General features: G+C 49.3%; 1 protein-coding gene across 4 annotated transcripts in view; it reads right to left on the bottom strand.

Moving 5' to 3' along the window:
* Positions 1–15068, bottom strand: part of CDH12 (cadherin 12) — a 689773-nt gene that overhangs the window by 263584 nt on the left and 411121 nt on the right. For 2 of the 4 annotated variants that reach the window (XM_081206312.1, XM_081206313.1), the window contains one exon: positions 7029–7189. The gene's annotated coding sequence lies outside the window, so the exon portion shown is untranslated. Of the gene's footprint in view, positions 1–7028; positions 7190–7403; positions 7605–7686; positions 7764–15068 lie in introns of those variants that run through there. The other 2 variants (XM_081206315.1, XM_081206314.1) reach the window with 2 other exon arrangements.

The raw sequence follows: 15068 nt of genomic DNA on the forward strand, positions 1-15068 counted from the left end.
TCAGGAGCTGCTTGCTGCTGTGGCACCCACCATTTTTCCTCTCCAGAAGTCCACATACGATGTGTTGCACACAAGACACATCATATGGGGACTTCTGGAGAGGAAAAATGGCGGGCACCACGGCAGCAAGCAGCTGTCCATGGAGGCACAGGTCAAATCTGTGTCCAGGGCAGCTGTTTACCAGCTCCATCTGGTACGTAGGCTGAGACCCTATCTGCCTGCGGACTGTCTCGCCAGAGTGGTGCATGCTCTGGTTATCTCCCGCTTGGACTACTGCAATGCGCTCTACGTGGGGCTACCTTTGAAGGTGACCTGGAAACTACAACTAATCCAGAATGCGGCAGCCAGACTGGTGACTGGGAGCGGCCGCCGAGACCATATAACACCGGTCTTGAAAGACCTACATTGGCTCCCAGTACGTTTCCGAGCACAATTCAAAGTGTTGGTGCTGACCTTTAAAGCCCTAAACGGCCTCGGTCCAGTATACCTGAAGGAGCGTCTCCACCCCCATCATTCTGCCCGGACGCTGAGGTCCAGCGCTGAGGGCCTTCTGGCGGTTCCCTCATTGCGAGAAGCAAAGCTACAGGGAACCAGGCAGAGGGCCTTCTCGGTAGTGGCGCCTGCCCTGTGGAATGCCCTTCCAGCAGATGTCAAAACGATAAACAACTACCTGACATTCAGAAGACATCTTAAGGCAGCCCTGTTCAGGGAAGTTTTTAACGTGTGATATTTTACTGTATTTTTGGTTTTTATGGAAGCCGCCCAGAGTGGCTGGGGAGGCCCAGCCAGATGGGCGGGGTATAAATAATTAATAATAATAATAATAATAATAATAATAATAATAATAATAATAATTATCTTGCTATCTATATCTATCTATATCTAAACAGATTATCAGATGCTACTAGCCATGATGGTGCTACAACACTCTAGTGAGTGTGTGGCGCTGTGGTCTAGATTCAAACCTCATTCAGCAGCAGAGCTGTTCTGCCTTAGCCTGCAGAGTGATAACAAGCCTTTATAATAGCATTCTGTGCTGGGTTGCCAGGTCACATGATTGAGGTGAATGGGCTTAGACCAGGTCTCCCTTATTTCCTCTCCTCTCTGTCACATCTCTAGACTGCCCCTTTTGGGGAATGTACACTGGCCATGACTGAGATGAGGTGAGCAAATTACGTTTCTTTGGCTGAGCCAGGGTTCAGGATTTAATGCTAGCCAAGCCTTCGTGAGCCAGGGAGCTGCTGCATCTTGCCATAGGATTACCCACTAGGAATGTGCAGGAATATAGATTTTAAATCAACTGCGTGTCGCACAAGGCAGCAATCTGCACTGACATTTGAAGCTTCGGACACAGCTCATTCAGTTACTTGGCTGAGACACAGTGGAGCATGTGGGTGTATTATTCTGATTTTATTCTGTGAACTGCCCTAAGACCTGCGGGTTTAAGAAGGTATACAAATTGAATAAATCATAATCATAATCATGCACAGCAGCCAGCATATAATGTGGTGGGAATCATACACACAGTCTACCTTGTGCAATCCTTCCTTCACCATCCTCTCAAAAATGGGAGGAAGGTTCCTGCATAGCTACATGTCTCCACTGTGCTCAACATAATGCTATATGTTCACCAGAGGGGTGCATGTCTAGTAGTAACTTTGACTCCACACTGCATCATCATCATCATCATCATCATCATCATCCAGTGAGGGCAAAGAGGCTCTTATACTGTGAATATTGTTGTGGACTGTGATTCATTCCCAAGGCTATACGGCAGATTCCTTCACCCCAACCAACTTGTGTGAAGTCTCAAGTGTTCTGTTTCACATTCACATTCACTTAATTCTGCAACTCCCATGCAAGTTTAAGGAGATATTAGCTATTAGCTAACATCAGAGGCTAAATATAATTAATGTGTGGAATTTGCACAAATATGGAGGGAATTCTTCTACCTAATGCTTACAATTCATCCCATGGAAGGATATATTCATTTTTGAAGTCTAAAAAGGTGGGGATGTTGGGGGGTAGGGGGAGAGATACCAATGGGTGTTTTCTTTTGATTAACTTTTGGGGAAGGAATGCTTCGACTCATGTATATTAATATATACTAATTATGTTGAAGGTGCATTGTTTATTTATGAAACTTGATTCAGTGCAGATCGTTAAATCAGGAGCTACTTAGCTTACTCAAGCTGCCTTAGCAAAGTATATACATCTTTGGAAGAGTGGATATTTTGGAGATGAGAAAGAAAGGCAGATATACCTGAATATTATTGATATGGGGTTGATATACGCTAGTGACATTTTTAGGCACCCAGATCACATCACCTCATCCTCAATCATCATGATATTGTATGATATTATATACAGGTACCTGCTTAACCTTCCTTAGCTTTTTGCAAGCTAAGGGAACCCTTTTCAACAGAACAACCCTGTGAGGCAGCTTAGGCTAGGCTGATTAATGTGACTAGCCTAAGATTGCCCAATGAGCTTCAGCATTGAGTAGGGAATTGAGCCTGGCTCATGCCAGACTCAGTCCAATCCAATATTTTCTCAGTTCTGCTACTATGATCTGGCCACTGCCGCCTACATTTCAGCATCTTCATTTATTTAATAGGAGTTCTATACTGTTTAATCATCAAACCATCTACAATGACACACACATACACATATTCCTTCCATTTGGAGTCTTGAAGTCTACTTCATGTGTGGATATTCTTGAAGAATACTTGGAAACTATAGCCCCCACAGAACTCTACTTCAACTATTCATAAGGGCAGAAAGTCAATTACATTCTCCCTAGTTTAGCTTATTTATTAAATTTATATATCACCCTTCATCCCAAGACCAGTGGCGTCACAACGGGGGTGGGGGGGCTATTCGTTCCAGGTGCCATGTCTGGGGAGTGACAAGAAGGCACCCTGCGGGGGCTCATGGCAGTGTGAGCCGCCACCGCTCTACCACCGCCACATGTGGAGGATCCTCCGTTCATGGCTGGAGCGGTGACGGAGGGATCCTGGCACCATCCGTACGGCGCTGGAGCAGTGCCGCTGGCAAACTGCTATGTATAGCGCATGTGCATGCAGCGTCACTACGTACAGTGCATGCGTCGTATGTGGCGACGCCACACATGCGCTGTACATAGCAATGCCACACCCCAGGTGTCATGACACCTTCATTCGCCCCTGCCCGAGACCTCAGGGCAGTTCACAAGACAGCCTAATTGAACTGTCTCGCAGTGTAAGGTCAAGCCAAGCAGTTGGTTTTTGCCTTCGAAGCTCTAAAACAGATTGGAAACCAGGGGAACAAGGCCCAAATGTAGCCTCTCAGCCCTCAAGAATCTCATTACACCACTCATCCACCCTGCTTAGGGTCTTTCTGGATTGCTTTTGCCTGGCTGGCATGTGTCCTTGCACTTTGAGAATGCCTCTTGCTTTCCTGTAGGGGAATGAGATGTGAAAGCCACCAGTTTGTGCATGGCTGGTTACGAAGGTTAATGTTTACATCAATTGCTCAGCTCACTTTTGGTTCTGGCCCAACTCCAGTGGCCCTGCCCACCACCAACATTAACTTAGGAACATGGCCCACAGGCTGGAAAAGATTATCCAGCCTTGCTCTGAAAGAGCCAGGGCTATGTCTATGTGAGATTGCACCTCCTCCCACATGTACCTGCCCATAAAGATCAGCAGAGGAGGTTGTGCTCTGTGTCTCATCGTTTCCAAAAGGTGACAACCATGGGGCCATAGGGTCATCCTTTCTAGACCCCACCTTTAATCGACTTTTTGTTGAAACACTTTCCATTTTCAAAGCCTTTCCACAAAATGGAGGAGCTCAATTGTCACTCCTTTGTTTCCCCCCTTTTTTAAAACAACAACAACATTATTTCATTAGTGATCTCTTATTGTGGGGTGAACTATGGAGCATAGGTTCCAATTGTAGCAAGATGGATGAAGAAGAAGAATGCCTGGCTTCCAAAATAGCATACAGTGCTCTAGCCCCATGTTGTAGAAAGGAATATGGTGTGAAGAATGGTGAGCAACTTAATGGAATAGAGGGGGGGGGACCCAACAGCTAGGATTTATTTAACAAAGGAGGTGAGGGGCAGGAAGAAAGGAAAGGTGGTGGAACAACAGGAACAATACAGATACATCTGGTGGGTCTGGAGGCACCACACACTGTTTTGGGATCCTGCGATTGTTCCTCGCTTTCCAACTTTTTACAGCTTCAACCAATAGTTCCCACCCATAACAAGGGGATTCTGGCAGGAAAAGTGGGGTTATTTTAAAATATTAGCAAAAAAAAAAAGTTTCTATTTTTAAAATATTGTTTGTAGGGCATTAAGCATTTAGATAAAAGATAGAGGATGGGAAACACTAATAAATACATAAATAAATAAATACGCTGATAGAGAGAGGACTGAGGTCAAACAGAGATGCTTCTCACAAAGCCACCTAGACTATATTTGGCAGAGTAGAAACTGCACCCCACACCAAAACTGAACTGAGCATGCAACCCACTGGTTCACTGGATACGGGATCATTCTTTATACCAGGCATCGGCAAACTCGGCCCTCTAGATGTTTTGGGACTACAACTCCCATCATCGCTAGCTAACAAGACCAGTGGTCAGGGATGATGGGAGTTGTCGTCCCAAAACATCTGGAGGGCCGAGTTTGCCTATGCCTGCTTTATACCAGTGGTTTGTATGGCTGAATCCACACGCACATAGGGCATGTTCCCAACCTCATTAAGTGCTTGTAAGACTCATCAATTTCAATCTGAAATTGATGGCACATTTTATTTGCATTTCTCCCTTTGACTCCAACTACAAAACTGTAGTTTGTTGGTAGAGGAGATGCCTTGTATGAACAACATTCCAGGCACAATCCCTGGCATCTCCATGTAAAATGATCAGGTGGCAGATGATGTGAAAACAACTCTGTTCAAGACCCTGGAGAGCCACTACCAATCACAGAAGACCCTACTGGGCTTGTTGGACAAATAGTCTAAGCAACTTTCTTTGGTCCCTTTGCAACTTCAGCTGGATTGTGGATACACACCAGTCATTCCACATATTTCTCCACAATCTCTCTGTCCTGCTGTCATGCCACTATTGTGCCCCAGTACGGCAGATGGACAGTGCATTCATATGGCATTTTCCAATGCAGTTCTGCAACTGTGCTTAAGAGCGGCTCAAGTAAAAACTATGCACAAAGCATGTTCCACACAAGATGGCAGGGGGTGGATGGGAAATAACTATACTTCAGGTCCCAACTTCTCTCAAAAATTTTCTTAATAAAGAAAAAAAAGAGTTCCTAAAGAAAAAAAATGTGCATGAATATGAAATATGTTCATTAAGAATATGTGTGCCTTATGCAATAATAATATTGTATAGTATGTGGAATGTAGTATATCTGTGCTCTATAATGACTAAAAGTTTAAGCTACGAGCCAGGAAGTACTGTTTAAATAGCACGACAAACTCATAAGGTTATCTTGGGATGTGTGCACACCATACATGCAAAACACCTTTCCCCTCCCTCACACCAAAAACCCGGTACTTTATTAAGGATGCTGGGAACGATAGCTCAATGAGGGATAAACTACAGTTCCCAGGATTCTTTGGGTGTTCGTGTGTTTGATGTGCTTTAAACAAGCATATTTTTCCTCAAACCCTTCTTTACTTGAATGTCTGTCCACAATATGCTAATATGCAGGTATGTTTTAGAGGACAGCTGTAAAGATGACTAAAGTAATATGTGAAACATTCTGAAGACCTAATACACACTGCATAAACGTTATACATTAGCATTTTCGGTTCCATGCAAATAGTTAATGGTTTTAGCCAACTTTGGAAATCCACCAGCAGATAAAATGCCATTATTTATACTGCATGAGCTATATTTGCACTGACTTTACCAAACATTTTCTTTTGTTGCATGGCACACTCCAATGTTTTCTAACAAAAACGGAGTTTTAAAGGCATCAGAATGGTGACTATGGCATAGGCACTCTCACGTTTAGGCAAACTTTAAAACATTTTGCCACTTCTCTAATCCACAAATCTCTAAGCTCTTAGTTCAAACCAGAATGGGATGGACACATCTCTGGATTTGCCATTGTTGCAGCCACAATTCGGCTGGCTGCCCGGCAGCAGCCTCAGATGTGTGCATCTGAAGACTTTTACTTAAAAAGATTGTTAATCTTCCAGGACATGCTGGTTTCACCTGCCTGGCCCCCTTCTCAAATAAAACATCTCGACTGTCAGCAGAGTTCTCTCTCTTAACACGCCACCGTGCTTGCTTTGTTCTATCTCTTCCTGACCTTTTAATCAAAATGACTATTCATGTCACACTTTATTAGTGCTGACAACTATAGATTTCATTTCCCGACCGCATCAGAAGCAATTTCCACCCTCTACCTCCAATGCAATTCAGCTGCTAATCTTGCAAGGGGTGGGGGGAATATTAGGGAAGACGCTGTATGTTTCAACCTAAAATTCGTATCTACTTCTAGATGCCTTGAATATAAGTCATATATTCTTCATTTGCAACCCAGAACACTGTACAAACAGCCAGCCCCGGCATGCATTTGAATCCCTTCTGCCTGCCTCTGTTGCAAGACTTTGAAATCATAAGATCTTTATTGGGCTAGCGATGCTGTCTAATCAACATTTGAAAAGATAAGGTGTCTTTTACATGTCATATTCATGTGCCTGTAGATAGACATGTATCAAATCAGTTCCATGGGATTACTCAGATTGCCAGTGTCATCAAATATCTCCTGTAAGAGTTTGCACTTTTGCAGGTACAGGTAAGAAACAAAACAAAATCACCATACATTCTCCAGAGACAATAGTTCTATTCTGGGATGCTTTCTCTCGAAACTAAACCCCTGTATTCCTCCCCCTTTCCCCCTTCCTGACACAACAAGCTGAGCTGCTGCAGTGCAGAATGTCAGTTTACTCATTTAGAACTTTCAATGCAGAAAATTCAGAGTGATGCAGTCAACCAGATAACGCAGCACTTACCTTAATTGAAAACCCTCGCTTTTGACAAAGCTAACAGGAGGAAGCACTGGCTCAAAATCAGCAGTTATTTGGAGGACAATCTTTAAGTTTTCAATCAGCACCCTCCAGGTAGAGATGCATCCTAGGCTGTCTTTTGCTGTTGACGTTGAACTCCTCACTGTCTAGAAAAAGGAGAGAGAAGGAAAGATAAGCTGGAATCCTCGGGAGGGAGCCGAGTAAGTGAAAGAGTACAAAAGCTCCATTGCTTAAAAGGGGGGTGTTTGACAAAACGTGCTCAGGTCTGAAAGATCTTGTGGCAGCTACGATAGGTTTCTGTCATCTCCCTCGAGCCGTGGGATGATCGTTGACCTGATTAACACACAGCACACTCCTTACATGTGGAGAAAGCACCGGGAGGATAGTTGGGTCGCCGGGGAGTCGCGAAAGGCACCGAGGCCACTTGGGAATGTCATCTCTTCCAGATTAATAGATCTGCTGTTGCAGCTGAGGTTGTAATTTGCAAGGTGGGCTCTGCACTGTGCAAAACCCTCTAATGATTTCAAAAAGCAAAACACATTCCTGCAACGCTGCCTTTTCCAAGGTGCATCAGCCTTCCGAACAGGTTATGGCTGATTAATTGAGCCGACGGATGAAGCCTATTTCATTATGGGATGCTCACAGTATGCAACGCTGAGGGGACTTCACATGCTCTCCTATATAAGCACAGAGACGGACACTCAGGTTCCAGCCGAACAGAAATGAAAGTGATTCCGGTGGGCAAATCTCCCAGATGGCAATTAACTATTGTTGGGTGGGAGGGAGGCAGGTTCCGCCTGGCACATTTGTCAGCGGGAGTAAGCCATTAAGCATGCAAAGTTATTTTTCCAGAAGAGAAATGCTCCTTTCAAAAAACAGGGTTATCAAGTTGGCAGAGAGCAACAGGAATGAGCAGTCAATTTCACTGAAATGCTTCAAAACAAGTCCCACTGCCACCCAAACCCCTCCTGTAGTTGACATTTGACTGATCATTTTTTTAAATGGGGAGGGTGTCAATGAACCAGTTAAACAGTAAGTATTTAAAATATCAGTTAATTAGATTATTTATTTGTACTAGGGATGGGAGAGGGTTTCATTTCATTCCACAATCTGGAGTGAATCTTTCCAGTCTGATTTCAACAGATTGTGCTGATATTGGAACACAGACGCATGGACTAGGCTACATGTCTGGCCAGAGCATGGTTTGTTCCAACTTACATTTCTACAAGTTCCTTTCTTTCCTTTAAACATCTGTTTCTAGCTGCAACAGCCACAAAGTACTATGCTAGTTGCCACACTTGTTGGGGGGAAAATTAAGTAACTTTCGAGTAAACTATGCAGCACAAAATTAAACTATGGTATTTGCTCCCATAGGAGGCAAAGACAGTCACCAACTTGGGTGGCTTTAAAAGAGGATTGGACAAAATAGGGGGGAATAGAGTGTTTCAGATACAGTTAATATTGTAGGAAGACTCCTAGTTTGCAGAGTACATGCAATGGATTTTGTGAAAACCTTCAATGGTGACCCTGGAATTCGGTACGGTGAACTAACTCACCTTTGGTGGCAAATTTTTGGGTACCATTAAAGGGCACCCAAAATGTCAGTTGTTTATAGAAAATGCAGGTTTGGCTTTTAAACCATAACTGTTCCATCCAAATTTCATCTACTGAAAAATCAGCAAGAAAGTACTGATAATGAATGAAGGTGTGAGCCAGCCAAAGTTAAACACTTTCAATGGTATCATAAACCACACTTTGATCTTTAGATGAAGGGTGGTGAAGAAGGTGAAGAAGAAGAAGAAGAAGAAGAAGAAGAAGAAGAAGAAGAAGAAGAAGAAGAAGACGACGACTTGCCTGATTAACATTCTATGGCCTTTTAAATGTGTTTGTGGGAGAGGTTTTCTTTTCTTTTCTTTGGTTTGGTTTGTTATGTATTTGCGTTCTTGTTTTGTAATTTTATGTTGTGAACTGCCTTGTGATCTTCAGATGAAGAGCAGTATACAAACTTAATTGAAGAAGAAGACGATTCACTTAACTAGTGTCAGAGCTGCTTCACGATCCTAGCTCACAGAGGATCACGCTAGCCAGCGGTCATTAAGTAAAAGTCTTTATTGAATTACAGTTTCCATTCTCACGCTGCTGTCTGCAACTCTACGTCTACTAGCTAGATCGGCGAGGCTCCGTCTGAGTCTCCGCCCCGTGCGCACCAACTTAATATCCTAGCCTTGCTCCACCTTTTCCTCCTGACTGTCCTCCTCTGGGTCCCTCTACCCCCCGGGGCTTCTTCCTTCCGGGATTCTTCTGACGCTGACCCGGACCCTTCTGCCTCCTTGCGCCGGGCTTTAGGACCCGGCTCCCTTTCGGGGCTGCTCACTGCGCCGCCTTCCTCTGCATTTGAACTTGGCGCGCGCGCCCAACCTTCCACTTTCCTCTTAACCGTTTCCTCGCTCCCCGATGGAGGTGTGGCCACTCCTGACTCCTGCCCTCCCTCCTGTGGTGAGCTGCCAGCGCTTCCCTCCTGGCTCCTTTCCTCTTCCCTGCTTCCTGGCGGTGACGCTGGTCCCGATTTCCAGCTGCTCCCCCCTGAGTCTCCTCTGGCTCTATCTTCCTGGGGTGCCTCCCTAGACTCCCCCCTTGCCCTGGCCACTGGTGCTCCTTTCTGTGAATCCTCTGATTCACTGGAAAGACTGGGAGATCTCGGGTCGTCGTCATCACTCATCCTTTCCTCTGTCTCCTCCCCTTCGCTCTCTGTTTCCTCCCTTGCCCGTGCCTCTGCACCTAAACCCCTGACATCCATCCCCCCCTCGAAGCCCCCCAGTCCCCCCTCCCCTCCTTCCGGTGCCGGAGCTGGGGGCTGCTGTTGCAAAGGGACGAACGTCGGATATCGGTCGCTTCCCGTGGCAGGCCTCCAGCGGAACTCTTCCAGGTCTTCCTCTCTGCTCTCGTTGACGACAGTCACCTCCTCTTCCATCTCTGTGCCGCCGTGCTCGAAACCAGGGTCGTCCCCGAAAATGTCCATGTCCGTCTCTCCCGCACTTCCTCCAGGCGGCGTTGCTCTGCCGGAACAGTCCAGCCACTTCCTGCGGAACTGCTCCTCCGGCCTATCGTCCCACCAATACGAGGGTTCTGAGACCGATCCCGAGGGTGACCCCTCCGGGGAACGGACGTCTCGTGTTGGTTCCTCGTCCGAGTCGAACCCCCTGAACGTGCTGTCCGAAAGCGTGGGCGTGAAAAGCCAGTCGTCGAAAAAGTCTGCTGGCATAGGTCTATGTGGGAAGAGGGCATGAAACTCGTCTTTGAGCAGAGGTTCGTCTAAAGCGTAGCCCGGCACCCAGCTGTTCGCACTGGCCGGGGTGCCCTCCCTGGCGAGAAAGTATTCTACTCCCTCTTCCCCCCATCTGGAGTCCAAAATCTCCGTGACTTCGTTGATGCGCTCCTCCTGTGCCACTCCCGCGTGCCCCGTTCCTTCTCTGAGCGGACTCGGCGCCGTTCCGGGTTCCTGGAACCTGTGCGGTGCCTTGTAGGGAGTGAGCACCGATCTGTGGAACACCGGATGCATTCTGGAACCCTCCGGAAGCGCCAGCCTGAAAGCCACCGGGTTGACCTGCTCTTCGACTTGGTAGGGCCCCAGTTGTTTATGCCCTAGTTTCTTCTTGGCCAACGACCTGGCCGGCACTGCGTGGGCTGCTAACCAGACCCAGTCTCCCACATGGATCTCTTCGCCAACCCTTCTGTGTTTGTCCGCTTGTACCTTGTATGCGTGTTTAGCCAGCTCCAGGTGGCGCCGCAGCTGATCGTGGACTTCCTGCAGCTCCGACGCGAACGCATCTGCTGACTGCGGCTCCCCTTCTCCCCTGCATTCCAGTCCCGGAAAGGTTCTAGGGTGCCGCCCGTTGTTGGCGAAGAACGGCGTGACGCCCGTGGATACGTGCTTCGTGTTGTTGTAGGCAAACTCTGCAAGCGGCAGGTAATCTACCCACGTCGCAGGCTGTTGATTTGCATAACATCTCAGGTACTGCTGCATGATGGCATTGGCTCGCTCCGCTTGCCCGTTGGTCTGCGGGTGTCTCGCCGACGCCAGGTTGATCTTGACGTTTAGGAAGCCCATCAGTTTCTGCCAGAAATTCGAGATGAACTGCCGCCCCCGGTCGGACAGAATAGACCGTGGCAGACCGTGAACCTTGAACACGTGGTCTATGAACAGTTTGGCGGTTTGCTCCGCCGTGGCCACCTTAGCACACGGAATGAAATGCGCCATCTTGGAGAACAGGTCCACCACCACCAACACTGCCGTCTTGCCCCTTGAGCTGGGCAGATCCGTGACAAAGTCCAGAGCCACCCTTTCCCAAGGTTCGACCGGAGTTTGCAGCGGCTCCAACAGTCCAGCCGGCGGTTTGTGCACCGGCTTTGCCCTCTGGCAGGTGTCACACCTCGCTACGTAGTCTGCGACCTCCCCTCTCATTCCAGGCCACCAGAAATCCCTGGCTACTAATTCCACCGTCTTCTCCTTGCCAAAGTGCCCGGCCGTGGGTGCGTCGTGCAGCTGCTGTAGCACCTTGGCTCGAAGTTCGTCACCCGGCACGTAGATGGCCCCTTTACGGATGAGCAAGCCATCTCGTAGCTGGAAACCGTCGGCCGCTGCCTTGCCCTCTCGCACCTCTGCCATCTTCGTTCGTGCGAAGGAGTCCCCCTGCAACGCTCGCCGCACCGCCTCTAGGTCCACGGTCGCCGCGGCGCACGCCCACACTGTCGGTGCAAAGATGTGCATGGCGGCCGCTGGTGTTGCGTCCTCCAGATACTGTGGCTTGCGGGAGAGAGCGTCTGCCATGATGTTGGTGTCCCCCGGGACATACTCTATTCGGAAGTCGAAGTCCGCAAAGAACTCAGCCCAACGTATCTGCCTCTGGTTCAGGAACTGTGCCGTGCGCCAGTGTTCCAGATTCTTGTGGTCCGTGCAAACCTGCACCGTGTGCTTGGCGCCGATCAGAAAGTGCCTCCACGCCTTGAACGCTGCATGAATGGCCAGCAACTCCCTGTCCCATATGGTGTAGTTCTGCTCGGACTTGCTGAGCTTCCTGGAGTAAAACGCTCCCGGCCGCCACACGCCCTGCGGGTCCTTCTGCAGCAGGACCGCCCCCACTGCTCTGTCCGAAGCGTCTGTCTCCACCCTCATCGGCATGCTGGGGTTGACGTGAAGCAGCTGCTCTTCCGACGCGAAGAGACGCTTGAGGGCCTGAAAGGACTGCTCCGCCTGCTCTGTCCAGATGAACTTCTTCTTCTTGGAGCTAAGGGTGTCAGTGATGGCCGCCGTCTGCATCGCGAAGCCCTTGATAAACTTGCGATAGAAGTTCGCAAAGCCGACAAACCGTTGGACCTCCTTCCGGTTGCGTGGGCTCTTCCAATCCAACACCGCTCGAACCTTGGCGCTGTCCATGGCGAGCCCCTTGGCAGACAGCTTGTAGCCCAGGAAATCCACCTCCGGCACGTCAAATTGGCACTTCTCCAGCTTGGCGTAGAGCCTATGTTGCTTTAGCCTGCCCAGCACTTCCTTGACGTGCTTGTCATGTTCTTGCTGCGACTCCGAAAAGATCAGGATGTCATCCAAGAAACAGACGCACGTCTTGTAGAGAAGTCCCGCCAACACGTGATGCATAAATGCTTGAAAAACGTGAGCGCCATTTTGCAGTCCAAAAGGCATAACTCTGTATTCGTAGGTACCCAGTGGCGTGAACATGGCTGTCTTCCACTCATCACCTTCCCGCATGCGAATGAGGTTGTACGCCCCCCGCAGGTCCAACTTGGTGAACACCTTTCCCTTCCGTACCTTCGCCAGGAGGTCGTCGATGCGGGGCATGGGGAAGTCCGACGGCTTGGTCACACTGTTCAAAATCCTGTAATCCACTACGAGTCTTTTTTGGGGCGTGTCTCGCTTCTTAACAAAGAATACAGGACTGCCCCCCACTGCCTTAGACTCCCGGATGAAACCGCGCTCCAAATTATGATCGATGAAGTCTTTGAGTTCCTGCAGTTCGTCCTCAGACATGGAATACAGCTTCCCTTTAGGCAGCGCCGCCCCCGGCAGCAGGTCAATTTTGCAGTCATATGGTCTGTGAGGGGGTAGCCTGTCCGCCTCCTTCTCGCAGAAAACTTCCAGAAATTCTGCGTACTTGTGGGGAATCGCTTGCAGCGTGCCTAGCAGCAGCTGTGACTCCTCTTCCTCTCCTTCCTGCCTGGGTACGATGCAGTGTTCAGCACAAAAGGAAGAGCCGAAGACCAGCTGCCTCTGGAACCAAGCCATCGTTGGGCTGTGCTTGTCTAGCCAACTCATACCCAATACAATGGGCGTGTCAGACAGTTGAGTGACGTTGAAGCTGATGACTTCCCTGTGATTCCCAAGTCGCATCACCATTGGTGGCGTCTGCTTCACCACTTGCCCCCCTAGCAGCTCCCTGCCATCCACCGTGACAACCTGCAGGGGCAGTGTGGCCGGCAGCAACTGCACAGCGTGCCTGTCGACAAATTCCTGCCCTATAAAGTCCGCGTTGCTGCCGGAGTCGATGGTGATTGGCACGTCCATGGTGATTCCATTGGGCAGCTGGAGAGATGCTGTGAGCCTCACTACTGGTTTGGGCGGGAGGGGGTTCACTGGCTGCAAAATTTCTGGGGACTGCGTCACTAACACGTCTGGCTGGGCCCCAGTGCCTCTTCCTCCAGCCAGACATCGTCGTTTCCCTGCTGTGGTCCTCCCTGCTGCGTTGCTGCAGTCACCATTGCTGAGGCTGCAGTAAGCTTGTGGGGCCTCTGGGGACACTCTTTCGCCATATGCCCGGGCTGCTCACAGACGTAACACTTCCTGGTCCCTCTAGGAGGCTTCGCCTTCACTGCTGCCGGTGCTAGGGCTCTGGTTGCTGACTGAGCCCTTGCACCTCCAACCTCCATAGGTCCGGCTCCTCCTCCTGGCGGAGGCGTGGATTGCGTTCGCGCTGCTTCTCTGGGAAAGAAGGAGGGGCCCCCGGCTGGTTCGCGCCCTCCACGTCCTTCGTCCTTGCTCCACGGACGTCCTTCCAGCCTCACCCCCACGGCCAGTGCCCTCTGAACGACCTCCTGGGTGGTTCGGGGTCTCTCCCCCCTCGCTATCTCATCTTTAATCGAGTTGTGCAGTCCCTCCCAAAAGAGGTCTCTTACAGGAGCCGAATCTCTGTCCCATTCCAGGGCGCTGACCAAGGCGAAAAAGCGTGCATGATACTGTCTGACGCTGGCCCTCCCTTGTCTCAGCCCATGCACCTCCTTCCGTGCAAGATCAATGTCAATACTTGATAAGAAACACCCATCCATCGCTTTAATAAAGGCATCCGCATTCTGGAGCGCCGGATCGTTATCTCTCCATAAATTGCGCACCCATGCTTTCGCCTCCCCATGCAGATGGGACATGATGAACCCCACTCTCTCCTGTTCATCTCTAAAGTCTTTATGCAACAGTTGCAGTGCGCACAGTACGTCGGCTCTAAAGTTGGGATACTGTTGCAGGTTCCCATCGAAGTGAGAGAGCAGCCCGCCTGTCCGTCTCGCCAACCCAATTCCCTCCTGCCGGGGTGGTTGCTTTGCCAGTACGTCTAACCTGACCTGGAGATCCCTGCAGGCGGCAGCTGCCTCGTCCTCTCTCTTCCTGGATGCGAGAACCTCGGCGTTCAGTTGTGCCACTGCTTTTCTGAGGTCCTCTATCTGCTGCTCAGCCGTCATGTCTCTTGCCGTTCGTGAGCTCGCTAGTGGGCGCCTGTTTCTCTCCCCTCCTCGAGGCTGCAGATGCCCACAATGTAGAGACGGAGCCTACTGTCAGAGCTGCTTCACGATCCTAGCTCACAGAGGATCACGCTAGCCAGCGGTCATTAAGTAAAAGTCTTTATTGAATTACAGTTTCCATTCTCACGCTGCTGTCTGCAACTCTACGTCTACTAGCTAGATCGGCGAGGCTCCGTCTGAGTCTCCGCCCCGTGCGCACCAACTTAATATCCTAGCCTTGCTCCA

Source organism: Podarcis bocagei, assembly GCF_964188305.1.
Source record: "Podarcis bocagei genome assembly, chromosome: 8".
Lineage (NCBI taxonomy): Eukaryota > Metazoa > Chordata > Lepidosauria > Squamata > Lacertidae > Podarcis > Podarcis bocagei.